At 44.1% G+C, this 17,959-nt stretch overlaps 1 protein-coding gene across 3 annotated transcripts in view; it reads left to right on the plus strand.

Annotated features, from left to right (window-relative positions):
• agpat4 (1-acylglycerol-3-phosphate O-acyltransferase 4 (lysophosphatidic acid acyltransferase, delta)) overlaps positions 1 to 17,959 on the plus strand; it is a 114,896-nt gene that overhangs the window by 11,331 nt on the left and 85,606 nt on the right. Inside the window, exon 1 of one of the 3 annotated variants that reach the window (XM_055639434.1) lies at positions 12,893 to 13,136. The exons of the other annotated variants lie outside the window; for them this stretch is intronic. The gene's annotated coding sequence lies outside the window, so the exon portion shown is untranslated. Of the gene's footprint in view, positions 1 to 12,892; positions 13,137 to 17,959 lie in introns of those variants that run through there. 3 annotated transcript variants of the gene reach the window in all.

Below are 17,959 nucleotides of genomic sequence, written 5' to 3' on the forward strand. Positions count from 1 at the left end.
AGTACGTTTTCAGCTGAACGTTTGTTTCTGTGATAGGCATATTGCTAAAATTGGATTCATATAGATGAGGCTCTCACTGGGGTCTCCTCGATATCCCGCAGCTCCGCTCTTACTCCCCTTCCCCCAATTCATAACAAGGATAGAGTCCCTCTTGTCCTCGCCTTCCCCCCCCCATCCGCAGTTGCATACAGCATATAATCCTCCAACATTTTCGCCACCTCCAATGGCATCCCACTACTGGCGAAACTCCTCCAAAACTCCCTTGTCAACTCGTCCCTTCCCACCTAAACCACCCACCACCCTCCCAGGTACTTTCCCCTGCAACCGCAGGAGAAGCAACACCTGTCCCTTTACCTCCCCCTCGACTCCATCCAAGGACCCAGTCTTTCCAGGTGAAGCAGAGGTTCACTTGCACCTCCTCCAACCTCATCTACCCTATCCGCTGTTCGAGGTGTCAACTTCTCTACATCGGCGAGAGCAAGCGTAGGCTCAACGAACATTTCGCTGAATCAGTCAGTCTTAACCTACGTGATCTCCCGGTGGCTCAGCACTTCAACTCCCCATCCCATTCCCAATCTGACCATTCTCATCTGGGCCTCTTCCATTGTCAGAGTGAGGCCCAGTGCAAATTGGAGGAACAACACCTCCTATTTCACTTGGGTAGTTTACACACCAGCGGTATGAACATTGACTTCTCTAACCTCAGGTAGCCCTTGCTTTCCCTCTCCCTTCCCAGTTCTCCCACCAGTCTTACTGTCTCCGACTACATTCTTTGTCCCACCCACACCCAACATCAGCCTGAAGAAGGGTCTCAACCCGAAATGCCAACTATTCCTTCTCTCCAGAGATGCTGCCTATCCCGCTGAGTTACTCCAGCATTGTGTGTCTACCTTTGATTTTAACCAGCATCTGCAGTTCTTTCTTACACATAATGTATTGATTGTTCAATTTGACCTTAGTCTGAAAGTCTTCCTTTCCAGACCCACCGTTCGTAGTATAGATGCCGTACAGTCCAAGTTCATTACTCTCTGACTGTGGTTGTGAATCCCACGCATTTGGTTTTGTTGAGGCTTTTGTTTTGCTTTGTCCTGTGATGGTGCTCTACATGCTGATGCAATATGGCCTTTCTTTTGACAGTTGTAGCACTTAGAGCCCTTGAACTGGCACTTATTTGCTTTGTGTTGACCATTGCAACGATAGCACATATCTGTGTTTTCCAAGACCTTTGCTGTGTAGGCCTTTTCCCTGTCTTGCATGCGTGTTTTGGAACTGCCTTTTGACTATTGACTGTGCCAGCATGTGTTGGTCGAAACTCATGCAGGGCTGCCAACATTGGGCGAGAGTTGAGAGTGAGAAATTGCAAGGGTGCATATCAACCTAGGGGGGAAGGGTGTGGGAGGTGGGTGTCCCCCCTCCCACGGCAGGGAGCTTTCGCATTTTTCTGCTTGAAATTGTGCAATCTGGTGCATACTGTACTGAGTCTTTTAACTTACACTTGAATGCAACATTTATGCTTTAATTTGGATTAGGTATGAATAAGGTTAGGCTGAATTACATTGCTAATTACATTCCACAGTCGAACCAGGCTCTGATCAACAGGTGCAGCACGTGAATGACCTTAGTATATTCATGTATGGAAATCAGATGCTGTTAATTCATGCTGCTATGCATAGAGAGAGAAAAAACAGTGAAACAAGGCAAGAGTCAGACTTCCATGACTGTTCTGCACAAATAAATCAATTAACCTTACCCTTTGACTATAGAAACAAGACGAAAATAATGCCACATATTCAATCGTATATGGTTCAATGAAATTAAGATATATATGTAAAACATATATATGGAAACAGGCTCTTCAGCTCACCAAGTCCACACCGACCAGCAATCTACCATACACCAGTTCCATCCTACATGCTAGGGACAATTTACAGAAGGCAATTAGCCTATAAACCTGCACTTCTTTCGGATGTGGGAGAAACCGGAATATCCAGATAAAACCCATGTGGTCATAGGGAGAATGTACAAATTCTGTACAGACAGCACCTGTATTCAGGATCAAATCTGGGTCTGTGGTGCTGTCAGGCAGCAACTCTACTGCTATGCCACCCCATTAAATTATTTTTTATGTAATATATTTATTATGATTCTTATTTCTGCCCTTAGTTGGATAACACACATCTCCAGTCATTGTGTTTTATGGCTGGTTTTCAACCTCTTCAGTCTGGAAGATCTCGACCCAAAACATCACCCGTTCTTTCTCTCCAGAGATGCTGACTGTCCTGCTGACTTATTCCAGTTTTTAGTGTCTATCTTCAGTTTAAACCAGCATCTGCAGTCCCTTCCTACACTCTTTGTTAAGCAAAACAGGCCCTATTCACATAATATTATTCACCGACATGAAGACTTGGTCTATTGCTAGAAATTGTAATTTATTTACCTATCTGTTACGGACTTACAGCATATAATACAATAATATTAAAGATCTGATCTTGAGAATATCACATTTTTGAATTTTCAAGAGTTTGGGTGTTTATTACTATTTCCGTCACAACGGTCAATTTTGTAATGAACTGCAATTAGACAATTAACTAATTATATGCTTTAATTTCAGGTCATCCAAGTAGGATGTTTTATATTAGTTTCAGAATGCTTCAATCTATGATATCTGAAAATTTCATTCAGTTCTCTTAATTTTTAAGAAGGTTATGGGCTTTTGACTGTCCTCAATCACAGCTTTTGAGTTAAGTCAATGGAAAAGCAAGATGCTAATTTCCGAGTATGAAAATGGCCATAACCTTTTTAATACTGAAGATATGAAAGTGAATTAGGTGTCAAATTAAACTTCTTTTTATGCTTTATCTGATGGGATAATTTGCAGACTTGATTTTTTAAATCTCAAAATTTTGTAACATTGCTAATAAATGTTATAATTAGGTGGAGTTATAATTACTAAGCATTCTAATTGGATAACATGCAATAGCCAATCTACATCTCTTGTATAAATGCAAAAGCAATTAAGGCATTTCAAACTATAATGAGTAAATAATATTGGGGTTAAACATAATCGCCATATCTAGTAATAATGGGGTTATAAATAATCGCGATATCTAATGGGTGGCTTGCTTACCCGCCCGGTCCTCGTTCGGTATGGAGCTGCCTCATCAACCTTTTCCTCTGAAAAGTTGAGGGCTCGGTTTAGTAAGTCCGGCGGTCTGTATGGAGATACCGCAGGAGAACTTGGGGTGGATCTTCATGGGGACACCGGGGAGTTGGATACACCAGGGGATGCAAAGACAGACCGACGCGGGGAGCGGATGGGACTGGTGGCAGCAGATGTTAGAACGGCTGGAACAGTGGATGGATTAAACTTAAGCGGCGGGGCATCAGGACCCTAGAACGCCGGACGCAGTTCCATCACAGGAAGGAGGTGTTGACGTTTGCGTCTATAGATGTCACCATCGACATCGATCAAGTAGGAACGTGGTTCCTTTGCGGGGTCGTGAATGTGTCCCAGTTTGATATGCCCTTTGTCAGTCTGCAATTGGGCCACTTGGTCTTGTATAAGTGGCTTAAGTGGTTTGCTGGTTTTGTCATAACTTTGTTTTTGAGCGTCTCGATTAAACTGTACGCGCTTTTGTATCACGGCAGGGGGGGCAAACTTTTGGTTGTTGATGTTTCTGAGCAACAGGCAGCAGAGGTCGTGTTTGGTGGGACATCAGGCGCTGGCCTGGAGAGCCTAGAATGTTATCTCTTGCAATGTTTTGCAGATTCAGCAGATCTAGGTAGACGTCAGATTTGGCTAGGTGGGAGCGCTCTATGAGTTGTTTTGCGCTTCGAACAGCACGCTCGGCAAGTCCACTGGGCTGTGGGTATTCCGGGCTGCTGGTGACATGTTGGAAGTTCCACCGCTTTACAAAGTTTTTGAACTTTTAGCTGGTGAATTGAGTTCCGTTATCAGTCTGCAGACGAGCTGGTATTCCATGTACGGAAAAGTGTATTTTGAGCTTTTGGACTTCCAATTCTTTTTCTTTTATTAGAAGCAATTGTACAAGAATAAAACATTCGACATGTAAAATTATACAATTATTGTACAGCTTCACTTTTAACCTTTTAAACTGAAAATGAGGGAAAAGAGGGAAAGAACAGAGGGAAAAAGTGAAAAGATAAGACCCCTAGATACCAAAGTAGTGTGGCCAAAGAGTGAATAAAGATATGAGAAGCTAAAAAGAAAAGGAAAAAGAAAAAAAGAAAAAAGTGGATATATACCTGCCCCTTGTGTCCCCCCACCCAGCCCACATCACCCAACCCAGAATCGGATTTAAATCCAAATTTGTTTTGCGCCATACTATCCTTGTAAGAATTTGGTAAAGGGAGTCCATGTCTTGAAAAATTGATCTGGTTTTTCTGCCAAGACGAGCCTAATATTTTCCAAATGTAGTGTCTCAGATATGTTTGAAATCCACATCTTCACAGTAGGGACTGATGTGTGTTTCCAAAAATTTAAGTAATAGTTTTTTTGCCATTATCAGGCCATAGTTAAGGAAACGCCTTTGAAATAATGTTAGCTCAGAACAGGCTTCTGACGTACCTAGAGTAATATCTGTGTCGGGGTCCAATTTTATTTTAAGTATTTTCGAAAAAATTTCAAACATTTCCCTCCAGAAATTATGTAACTTTATACAGGAGGCAAGAGTGGGTTATGGTTGCTTCCTGAAGGAGACATTTATCACAAATAGGGGAAACATGCAGCTAGTATGTCTGGAACCATATATTGACAGTCTTGGGTACGTGATTTCAGATAGTCTCGTATTTGAAGATATCTAAAGTATTGGCTACCTTTCAGATGATATTTCGACTGCAATTCTTGAAATGAGAGGAGTCCCCATCTCATAAAGATCTCCCAGTTTTTTTATTCCTATGCTTTCCCATTATATGAACGCCTTGTCTAAATGAGGGATTGTTGGTGATTGGTGAGAAGAGATAAATTTCTCAATTTAAGGGTTGATCACTTGTTTCCAGATTCGGAAGGGTATATGGATTATCGGATTTTTCTCATATACTGATTTCTTCAGATTTATTGGAGAGAGAAGGATCGCGCCTATATTAAAAGGCAAACAATCTTCTCTCTGTTGGCATGTATCGTCCATCCAATAGATTAAAATTTTAATATTCGTTGCCCAGTAATAGTAAAAAAAAATCAGGGAGAGCCAATTTCTTTGGGTTTACATAAATGTAATTTATGGATTCTGTGAGTTTTATAATCCCAAATAAAGTTTGTGATCACAGAATCGAGTTTTTTTTTTCATTTTTAGGGAGACCCGAAACGTTGCCTATTTCCTTCGCTCCATAGATGCTGCCGCACCTACTATGTTTCTCCAGCATTTATGTCTACCTTCAAATGAAACATTCCTTGCTTTTTCTGGGGCTAGGATGTTGGTGAGTTTCATAAACTTCAGGTCCAATTTCAGTTTAGAAAATCACTTTCTTTCATTCCTGGATGGCCTTGTTTTGTGCTCTTACCTGCACTAGATCATCATCCTCAGTTTCTTCAACTTCAATAATGTAATTTGCAATAAAACCATTTCAATTCACTCTCAGTACGAGGTAAAGGTTTCATAGTTCTTGTCGAAAGTCCCTCGTCGGCCTATGTATCCCAAGGACGACATCTTGTCCCGTAAACACAACAAAGATAGTCTGATAAACTCTAGACGATTTGTACAGCTGCTGTTTTAACCTACAGTCCCATACGTTTTGATAATGATCTAGGGAAATATCTTCATCAATACCAGGAGAAAAATACAGTAACATAATGATAATACAGTACAGTAAAGATCCAGTAACAGTCGTTGTGCTTGGTGTCCATTGTCACAACGACCGTTATCGGGGTCAGTACCTCCGTAAGTTAAATCACGGAGGCTCCAAACCTCTAATGCTTTTCAAAAACCCAACGAGGTATCCTATGGTAGTAGCGATTTTTGGGCGAGTTCATTATTTCTTATTTTCCAATTTAATATATCAAAAATATTGTGGTGTCAAAAACGCAACGACCACTTACGATATATTTTCCAACTTTTTAAAATCAATTAAAAAAAAAAATGTTTGGACATAAATTGTTCATCAAAACTAAGAAACTGAGCCTATCTTTAATTTGGCAACACACTTAGTCTCTTGTTTCCTTTTCGTACGACCAAGTCACTAACTTCCTTCCTTCGTGTCAACTTCTGGAAGCATCGCAAAGACTGTTAGAGGCATTTTACTTACAAAAACAAAGCCCAAATCAAACGATCTGACGAAAATCAGCCATCGATAGCTCAAATTACATAAGGTAACGTACCGTTTAGATCACATTTGTGAAACAGCTTGGTTCTCGCTAATAATGTAACGTTTGTTTTCTGGGACACCAAATCTTTTAGTGTCCACCGCAACGTATGTTTGTGTTTATGATGTGTAACACGCGTTGCGGTGTCCACTCAGATGGATGCAGTATTCTACTACGTGATCAGGTGAATGAAGTGGAAACGGTGTTTGCGATTGTATTGGTCCATGTGGTATTCATAAACATAGAAAGGAATAAGAAATACGTGCACTTACTGTGTCAACCAGGTCACTGGTGGACACCAGGTGACAACTGTTACACAAAATGTATTTGAGTATTCTGATGCAATTTTCGGAAAATTGTCATCAATATGCTATCTTTTCTTAATTTTTGTTGATACTATGTTAGTCATGAACCCAATAAAGTGCTTGTCAACTTTTTTGAAGGAATTTGAAATTTGACCCCCTTTGTCACATTTTTGTGTGCAGTATTGTAACAAAGACACCTATCCAATCTTTGTCGCCATTGTAAGATATTACGGCATCAACATGTAGATAGAAACAAGCACAGGTTTTCAGTACACGCTGTTGCCAGTGTGGGTCTTCTTTACTTCACAAAAGTACACTGCGCATACTAGCACATATTCACGAGACTGATAAGATATTGAATATATCATGTGACACAAATCATACCATTCTAGTACTCAGTACTTAAAGTTACAGTTACCATTATATACACTACAAAACTCAAAGGTTGAATGTGAATAAATGGATCTGCAGATGCTGGTTTACAAAAAAAGTAAAAAATGCTGGAGTAACTGGGTCAGACAGCATCTTTGGAGAAATGGATAGTTGATGTTTCAGGTTGGGACCCCTCTTCAGACATTGTAGGGGGGGGGGAAGAATATGGGCAGGACAAAGCGTGCCATGTTATAAATGCCTACAGGTGATGGGGTTTTTTGATAGGCAAATGGATGGACAAAGGCCAGAGGTGTAAGGTTGGTGGAGGGGGGTGGGGGGGAAGGAGGAGGAGGTGTGGGAAGAACGGAGAGAGGGATTGTTTTGTAGCTACCTAATATTGGAGAATTATGTTGAATGTACACTTTCTGGTCATGAGCATTTATATTCACTCTGTTACACTGATGTTCAGGTAATGCCCTACCTATGCAGTCTGCGAAACTCGACATCTCCCTAATGTTTCTAGATCTCACCATCTCCATCACAGACTACTGACCGACCTCTACTAAAAAACCCCTGACTCACACAGCTATCTTGACTACACTTCTTCCCACCCTACATCCTGTAAAGACTATCCCCCTACTCCAAATTCCTCCATCTATGCTGCATCTGTGCCCAAGATGAGGTGTTCCATACTAGGGCATCGGAGATGTCCTCATTTTTTAAGGAATGGAGGTTCCCCTCTTCCATTATAGATGAGGCTCTCACCAGGGTCTCCTCTATATCCCGCAGTTCTGCTCTAACTACCCCTCCCCCTATTCGTAACAAGGACAAAGCCCCCTTGTCCTCACCTTCCATCCCATCAGCTGTCGCATACAACATATAATGCTCCAACATTTTTGCCACCTCCAACGGGATCCCACTATTGGCCACATCGCCCCATCTCCTTCCCTTTCTGCTTTCCGCAGAGATGTTCCCTCCGTAACTCCTTGGTCAATTCATCTTTCCAGGTGAGGCAGAGGTTCACCTGCACTTCCTCCAACCTCATCTACTGCATCTGCTGTTCCAGGTGTCAACTTCTCTACATCGGTGAGACCAAGCGCAGGCTCGGCGATCGTTTCGCTGAACAGCTCCGCTCAGTCCATCTTAACCAGCCTGATTGCCCGGTTGCTCAGCACTTCAACTCCCCCTCCCATTCCCAATCTGACACTTCTATCCTGGGCTTCCTCCATTGCCAAAGTGAGGCCCAGTGCAAATTGGAGGAACAGCACCTCATATTTTGCTTGGGTTGTTTACACCCCAGTGGTATGAACAGTGACTTGTCTAATTTAGATAGCCCTTGCTTTCTTCCTCCTTCCCCTCCCCCTTCCCAGTTCTCCCACATCCTACAGTCTCTGCCTAAATCTAAATCCACCTCTTACACAAAACAGATTTTCCCAGTAGGGTATATGTGAGTGGAGTGGTATCATTAGAGCACAACCAGAGTCAGAAGCAGAACAAAAAAACAAAGTGTTGGAATATGGAATAACTTACTGCACCAGGCAGCATCTATGGAGGATGCTGATAGGCAACATTTCAGATCGGGACTTTTCTTCAGATGGTGGGAACACAAGCACTTCAGCCGCACATTAAGGGTAGAATGAAGAAAAATGACAGAAATATTAGGGGATGGACACAAAATGCTGGAGTAACTCAGCGGGACGTCGCCCATTCCTTCTTCCAGAGATGCTGCCCATCCCACTGAGTTACTCCAGCATTTAGTGTCTATCTTCATTGTAAACCAGCATATGCTGTTCCTTTCTACAGATATATTAGGGAATTTGTATCAAGTGAACTGTCGGTGTGACTCCAGGTTGATCACTGAATGGTTGTAGAACAGCTTAAAGGGGCAGATGCTGTAGTACAGAATAATGATTGCAAAAAGGGCAGAGTGTATGAGCATGAAATGCACCAGTAATAAGTTTGAGTAAGGGGGAAAGTCAGACAATATTAAAATAGCAAAAAAATAAAGAGGAAGACTGTTCACACTAGATTAAGTCAGTATGAGGATTTTAATGGGGTCAGTGAAATTGAAAACCACTATGTGGTTTAAATGTGAATTTGGTAAGCAATATAGGGTGAACCACAGGCACAGATAAATCTGTGGAAATATGATGTGGTGGAGATAACAGAAACTTCGAACAGATGGGGGAGGACTGGACATTAAATAGAATTGGATACAAAGTGTTCATGAAGGATGGGTATGGGGAAAAAAAGAAAAGGGAGGTAGCAGAATTAAGTAATGGAAATATTAGTGGCGGAGAGGGAATGTCCCAGAGGTTTAAAAATATAATCTGTTTAGTTAGAGCTGAGAACTGGGAAACGGTACCTGCTAGCTGTAGTCCTGCCTGCTCTGCCAGGCCTGTATTGCAGACATCTTTAGCTTATGCTTGTTTTGGGGGCTATTCCCCTTCAGTTTTCTCTTCGGCATATCAGTGACCATTGACATCAGTGACCATATAAAAGGCATGCCCAATTGGGTTCAGATCAGGTGATTGACTTGGCCACTCAAGAATTTACCATTTATTTTTAGCTTTGAAAAACTCCTTTGTTGCTTTAGCATCATGTTTGGGATCATTGTCTTGCTGCAGAATGAACCTAGGCTGTGGGACGAGCATCAAAAATGTGTCTAGAAATCAACTTTTGTGACCCATGTCTCGGAACTACATGAAATTTTACACAGATTTAGATTAAATATAATTGAGAAGGAAGTCATAATTCGTCAGTGCCAAAAGTTGCACATTAATTAATTAAACTAATTAGAAAATGAGATTGAGAAAGTAAGCGCCATCTCGTGTCCAATGCCCATATTACACCATGGGAAGCCTATTTCCGTGATGCAGTCTATTTAAAACATATATATATAGTATATCATGTATACTATAGTATATACGGTAATCATGTATAATTATCTCTATAATTATAAAACTCTCCCCTCCCCCCCCCCCTTCCCCCCCCCCCCCCCCCTCCTCTTTCTCCCCCTCTCCCCCTCCTCTCTCCCCTACGCACTCCCACCCTCCCCCTCCCTTTCCAGCTCGACCGACCACTCCCGCCCCCCATCGGCCGACCACTCGCAGCCCCCACCGTCCATCCGACCATTCGCAGCACCCACCGGCGGCCCAGCCAGTCTCGCCACCCACCGGCGGACCGGCCACTGTCGCCATCCACCGGCAGCCCGGCCCGGCCGACCACTCTCATGACCCACCGGCGGCCCGACCACTCTCACCATCCACGGGCGGCCCGGCCGACCACTCTCACGACCCACCAGTGGCCCGACGCCCCGACCGATCCTCCACAGCACCCATCGGCCTACCGACAAGGATTATCCTTAAGGATAAAGGGGAAATCCTTTAAAACCGAGATGAGAAGAACTTTTTTCACGCAGAGAGTGGTGAATCTCTGGAACTCTCTGCCACAGAGGGTAGTTGAGGCCAGTTCATTGGCTATATTTAAGAGGGAGTTAGATGTGGCCCTTGTGGCTAAGGGGATCAGGGGGTATGGAGAGAAGGCAGGTACGGGATACTGAGTTGGATGATCAGCCATGATCATATTGAATGGCAGTGCAGGCTCGAAGGGCCGAATGGCCTACTCCTGCACCTAATTTCTATGTTTCTATGACAAGCCCGGCCGACAGACTGACCGACCGACTGACACTAACCCTAGCTCTAGATTTGTTATTTATCATTTTTATTTAACAGTTCACATCATAACTTTATAAAGATAAATCAATTGAAAAACAAAATTATCAGCAAAGTTAGCATTACCTTTACTCCTTGGAAACCTTGTTATTGTTTTGATGTAATTAGGAGGCAGCCATGATCCCAGGGTCCTCGCTGCCTGGCGACCATAAAACAAAGCGCGGGATTGGTCAATTTGCATCTGACCTCAATGTCAAACGTGCATTGATTGGACAATTACTACTTGGAAAATTTGAAGTTTTTCTCATATTTTAAAAAAATGTGCAGGTTTTGGTCTTGACTAGTTTCAGGTATGATTTATATAATATTTTTACACAATATGTTAAAAATTCAGATAGTACCGTGAGTTTGGTCACGAACTTGAATGAAAAAGCTCCTCGGCCCACAGCCTAACCGCTGGCCAATGAGTTTTGAGGCATTTGTTTGAATTTGAGCAGATAGGATGTGACTATACACTTCAGAATTCATTATGCTACTACCATAAGCATTTAAGTGAGCAACAACACACTCCACACAACTGACAAAATAATGCTTGTGCCCACACAGGAAAAATGCTCAAGCAATAACTGATGTCAGCACTTGTCTGCACAAATAACCAACAGGTCTCGGAAACGAAAGACCAAAAGGCCTCATTGTGGTCGGCATTCCTTCTTGATTAACCACACTCGCTTCCACTCTCGGTCTGGGAATTTGTGAATATTTAACTATTTCTTTGTCAATCCTGATTATTAAGGGACGTGTTGAGCAGCAAGAACAGTTACAGGACAGTTGTGAAGACCGACAAAAGGCTGGACTAACTCAGCGGGTCAGGCAGTATCTCTGGAGAGAAGGAATATCTGGAGAAAAGGAATAGGTGATGATTTGGGTTGAGACTGACAGTTTGGCTTCTTCGGACAGCTGTGTTCTGGATGCCTTATATAAGTTCCTTCTATGTACTTTGATGAAAGAGTTTCAATGATTTGAAGCTGGGTTTCTAAATGTGCATGTATATAACCATAATACACAATATAATTCAATGACCAAGGTTTATTCTATATGGGAGACAACAAAGATTGAACAATTTCTCAGATAAACTGCAGATGCTGGTTCACAAAAAAGACATGTGTTGGAGAAACTCAGCGGTGCAGGCAGCATCTCTGGAGAAGGTGGACAGATGACATTTCAGGTCTGGACCCTCCTTCAGTCCCAACCTGAAATGCCACCTGTACATGTTCTCGTGTGATGCAGTCTGACCCAGAGTTATCCTAGTATCCAGGCAGCATCTGCAGATAGAACTGGGCATTTTGGGTTGGGGCTCTTCTTCAGACCAATATAAAGCACGGATGTAATATTGAGGCTTTATCTGGCGCTAGTGAGGCCACATTTGGAATATTGTGAGCAGTTTTGATGATGATTTATTGTCATGTGTACCTCGCTAGGTGCAATCATTTTTTTCCCATTCAAAGCACACAATGAGTCACCATAAAGGCGCTGACAGTTTCAATAGGTACTTGAAATATAGAAATAGAAATTAGGTGCAGGAGTAGGCCATTCGGCCCTTCGAGCCTGCACCGCCATTCAATATGATCATGCCTGATCATCCAACTCAGTATCCCGTACCTGCCTTCTCTCCATACCCCCTGATCCCCTTGGCCCTTGTCCCTTCTACATCCCTCCGCCGGGTCTCTCATCGTTCTCGGCAGACCCTCCCCACATCTCGTCCTTAGACAGACCACGAGGCTCCGACCCGACCCGACCGTGTTCTTGGCCCGACCTGATCTTAGTTATTGAAGGTTTTACCGTCTTTATTTTCCTGCCTCGATGTGAACTGCCTCGTCCCGTCCCTTTGCTCACCTGCCCCTCGTCCATTTATTTAGTTGAAGGTGGCACCTCTCGCCAAACGTGTGCACGGGTGCAGCAAGCTTATGCCGAGACGACAGCGCCCGGCAGTGGAAGCGGGGAAAGGGGAGTGGCGCCTCGTAAAACGATTTGGGGGCTAAACTAAAGGCAAGAGCAGAAAACAACTGGCGGCGGCAGAGCCAAAGCTCCTCTAGGATCTTTGCTTTGGGCAGAGCTGAGGCCAACGGCAAGAACCCCCCACGAGCCACGTGGCTGCAGTTCTTGCGGGGAAACGGCGCGCGCACATCGCAAGGCGACGACCCTGCCGCCGAGGGGACACGTGAACGCGCACTCGAAGCGCGGCGGTTTGTGTCGGCGCGGCGCGCTCCGCTGTGTCTCCATCAATGCTAACGGCGGGGCCGCCGCAAGCGGAGGGAATGAAGGCCCGCCCTGACATAACTTCGGCGAAGGAGCTGGTGTCGGTCGCTCGGCCCTTGGCGCCCGTTCTGTGCCGCTTTCCTCCACCAGGCCAACCTAACCCCCCTCATCCACGTTACCGCGGATAATTCAGCGACCTCCGTCTTCAAGGTACTTGGTCATGAGGCTCGTTTTATGGTGGTTCCCTGGAATTCTCCTTTCTTGGGCGAATAAATCACGTGTCGACTCACTTCTGAAAGACCACTCGTGTTTAACTCGCTGCATTTACCGCCAAATCCCCGTATACGTTTGTATATGAATGAGATAACCTCCCGCCTTTTTATTTTCTCAACCTTTGGAGAAACTGGGCCCAGTTTACTTATCTCCCCATATAGAGAAATCCACAATTCAATTAATCGGACTGTTGCATCCCTCCTTTGTTTAGCATGGGTCCTGTTATTATTTATGCTAAAAGATATTTGGACAGGTGCATAGATAGGAAAGGTGTAGAAGGCCAAATGCAGGCTGGTGGAACTAGCGTAGACGTTGTCTGTCGGCATTGTCCAATTGGGCCGCAGGACCTGTTTCGTGCCATATGACTACGACGCCACATCATAACAAATTATTGCACATACCGCCTGTACAATGGTGCTTTATTGTCATGTTTGGAGCAAATGCAGAGTGAAATTATTTTCTTACAAATATACCATACCACCCTGGATTTGCAGTTAACACATAGTCTACTAAGCCCACATGCAAGAGGCACCATGTTTGGTATAAATTTTCAAGTCCAGTTCATGCTCTAAGTGCCCGATTTAGACAAGCCCCAGGCTGCTGCGGGCCTCTGACCATCGCATTCCTTTGTCGACCAGCAACAGATGTCTTCTCGCCCGTCCACCTTTTGTTCCCGCAGCCAGTGATGGAAATGGGTTTCAGAAACTAGGGGTACTCTAAGGTCCGTGAGGTTGGGAAGGAAGTGGGGAGGGGAGGGGGGGGGGGGGTTAATGTGCGTTCATACCCAGGTAAGAATACAAGAACGCATAACATTGTGTATTTATAATATAGTTTATTGTGTATTATATGTCATAGCTGCTCTCTTGCATCTCTCTCTCTCTCTGTGTTGGCTGCAGCCATCGTCTGCTTTGGTGAGGGAAGCAGATTGATCAAAAGGCCCCTCGAAGATTGTCTGATTGGCCGCCGAGTAACCAGCGCATTATGTGATTGGACACAATGCCCTTAGAGACAGCGGCTGATTGGACGTGATGAAACCGATTTGTTAATTGGACGGTAATTTTAAGGAAAGCTGGCCAGTGATTGGACTCAACCCCCTTAGAGACAGCGGTTGCTTGGCCGCCAAATAATCGGGCACAAAATATTGACAAATAGGAAAGCAATAAAATCGGAATTCCGATTTAAATCGGGAGAATATCATGCCCGATCTGCAGCAAAGATACTAGTATCCATTCTAGTAACTTTGATTTGCAGTTCCTTCCTATTGAATAACCCTGGCCCGAAACAACTCCTAATCCATTCCCTCCACAGATGTGCCTAGCCCGTTGAGTTCCTCCAGCACTCTGTTTTTTATTTAATTCTCGAAATTGAAGTTAGACATAAAGCTGGAGTAACTCAGCGGGACAGGCTGCGACTCTGGAGAGAAGACCCTTCTTCAGACTGAACTGAACTGTCGTCGGTGAGAGTACTTGTGATTGTCTGCAGAAGGGTCTCGACCCGAAACGCCTCCCACTCCCCAGAGCCGCCGCCCGTCCCGCTGAGTCATCCCAGCCCCCCTGTGTCCACCTTCAACTCCAGAGCCAAACAAAAAACACCCGAGTGCTGTAGGAATTCAGCGGGCCAGGCGGCACCCATGGAGGGAACGGACCAGGAGACGCCAAGGGCCAGTGTTCCCCCCCCCAACAGGAAGGAATCGCAGATGCAGCCGTCCCTGCAAAACGCCAAATGATTCCGGGAATGCCGAGGCGAAGGGTGAGAGGGAGGGAGCGAGCGAGATCCAAAGGACGGATTCGGATCCCAACTACGCCTTGCTGAGACCTCGCCAGAAATTTCAAACCTACGGCCTCCTCCAGTTCGGGCAACGTGGACCAAGATAGCACGTTGTAAACAACCACCTTCGCTACTTTGACTGGGAGTTTGCTTTCCGCCACAGGCCCGCCAGCAGTTTACAGCTGTTTGATATCCGCTTCAGGAAGGAGCGGGTGGTCTACGACTTGAGCGTCCAAGAGGTGAACTCCGTTTACCACGGAGAGATGCCAGGTCTAATGAGGGCGAAGTTCTTAGACAGTCATTATGGAATTGGGAAACGTTCCAATGAGCTGGTGAAAGACGTGCCCTTACAGCGCCACTTTACTCCACACTGTCCATCTCATGGAGGCTGGAAACCAAAGATCCTATAGAGGAGCAAGAGAGTCCACTCGACGAAAAAGCCGTATTCGGGTCATGGGTAATCTTCAGCACCATTTCCGTAACCAGCTTCTGTCTCCGCTCTAGTATCTCTGCTTTGATCATGGCTTCTTCATGCACAAATTATCTTTTTGTTTCTCAGCTGCAGGCGATCTTTTTTGATATTCCTGCCTAGTCCTCCTTATTAACTTTGAACATACAACATATTGCCATTTGGAATAAGCTCCAGAAAATCCTGCACCCACTCAAGCCATCCTCCACCTCCCTCCGACACAGACACGGAGGGATCGCCGGCCCTCCTTTTTTTGTTAAACATCCATTTCCTTCGGGTAGTTTTTAAAAATTTCCCCCTTACCATTTCCATACTTTTTTGATAGCTGCCATGACCCGTTTGATATCATCTTCGCCCTGCTCCTGGTCTGGGCCCGCACCGATCTGCCGGACATGCTGTGTGTGTGTGTGTTTGTTTGGCGGAGTCTGGGGGGAGAAGCGCCGGCACCAAGAGCGAGCGAACGCGCGGACAGACGGACGAAAGCAACGATCATAGAGTGGAATAGGTGACATTTCGGGTTGAGACCCTTCTTCAGACTGACAGTCAGGGGAAAGGGAAACGGGAGATATAGGCATATCTTCCATTCATTTGTCCTTAGTACCGTCTATATCTCTTGTTCCTCTGTCCCCTGACTCAGTCTGAAGAAGGGTCTCAACCCGAAATGTTTTCTATTCCGCTCCATGATCGTTGCTTTCGTCCGTCTGTCTGCTCGTTCGCTCGCCCTTGGATTAAGTAGCGCAGGATAAAGCTGCAAATTCACGCATAGAATGGAAATTGGAAACTGAAAAGTAGGGGAACGCCGTCCATTTCCATCACTGCCCGCAGCCGACCTCGAAAAGGCTAAGGGGATCAGGGGGTATGGAGAGAAGGCAGGTACGGGATACTGAGTTGGATGATCAGCCATGATCATATTGAATGGCGGTGCAGGCTCGAAGGGCCGAATGGCCTACTCCTGCACCTAATTTCTATGTTTCTATGAAAGTGTGGTAGGCCAGTTTCCTCTCCTCGGGTGGTGTAACGGTAGAGCTCCTGCCTTATAGATTCTGACTACAGGTGCTTGTCTGTACCGAGTGTATACGTTTTTCCCGTGATCTGCGTGGGTTTTCTCTGAGATTTTCAGTTTCCTCCCACACACCAAAGACGTACAGGTTTGTAAGTTAATTGTCTTGGTATAAATGTACAATTGTCCCTAGTGTGTGAAGGATAGTGCGGGGTCGGTGTGGGCCGAAGGGCCTGTTTCCGCGCTGTATCTCTAAACTAAATTTAAATTTAATTGGAACCTGAGGAGCAACTTTTTCCAGACATGTAAAAAGAGCTGCCAGGGGAAATTTTTGAGGTAGGTACAATAACAACGATACTTGCACAGGTACATGGCTAGGAAAAGTTTAGAAGGGTGTATGGGTAAAAAGGACTAGCTTAATTAGATGGGCCATCTTGGTTGGCATGGACAAGTTGGGCCGAAGTGCCTGTTTCCAAGCTCAATTACTCGATTAAAGTTCTGCACCTGTCCGGCTTCCTTATGTACCTGTACCATTATGTTGCCTTTGTGATTTGTGTCCAAAGGCATCTAGGTTCTTTTGAACACCACGCCTTGCAAAATCTTGCCAGTTTTTGAAGAAAAATCTTTTGACAGATTGTAAAATTTGACTTGCCTTTCAGAAATCCACATTGATTCTGCTTTATTTTATTGGTATATATTCTGTTATGTTCTGTTACCACATAATAATAAATCCCATGCTTCTTCCTAATGTCTGCAAGTCCCCGTTTTTCCTCTTTTAAATTGTGTGATTACATTTGTTCTAATCTGTCTGAACCATTCCAAAATCAATGCAATTTTGGAAGATGACAACCAGTACATCTAGTATATCCAAAGCAATATTCTTAAATCCAAAGATGCGATCTAAAGTAATCAGATGCTGAGGACTTTTCACCTTTTGGTCCATAAATTTTTGTCCATGCTAATTTATTTGAGTTTATTTGCTCTCCATGAAGACACAGAAAATGTTTCTTTAATTTTCTTATCCACAATATCATTTTTGGTCTGTGAAGAGCCACATTACATTTGGTTATTCTCTTTTCATTCGTGTAGAGGCTTAAAATTTTGTTTCTTTTCTAAATGAAATCTCTTAGAATGTTTAATTCCGAAGTTTGGTCACTTTCTGACTTTCTAAATCTACAGTTCTTTGTATCAGGCAAAAATGAAAATGAGGATTGCATGCACAAATGGTTAGGCAGATTGTTGTAAAAGGATTTTGCATTTGGAAAATTAAAAGATAAAGAATGAAAGGAGTCAGAAAATGGAAAAATTGCTAAGATTGACTGTCAGATAAAATGTGGGGAGTGGGGAGGGGTGTGGAATGCATGGGGTAATGAAGATAATGAAATAAATAGCGTCTAAGAAGTAAATATGAATCGAGAAATATATCTATCTATATATTGTGTGCGTGTCAGGTTCAATTTTCAGATATTTTTTCAGATTAGATTGTTGGCATTCGATTCCTTGGTCCGCCAAAACCACATGCTG

Source organism: Leucoraja erinacea, chromosome 8, assembly GCF_028641065.1.
Source record: "Leucoraja erinacea ecotype New England chromosome 8, Leri_hhj_1, whole genome shotgun sequence".
NCBI classification, from domain to species: Eukaryota; Metazoa; Chordata; class Chondrichthyes; order Rajiformes; family Rajidae; genus Leucoraja; species Leucoraja erinaceus.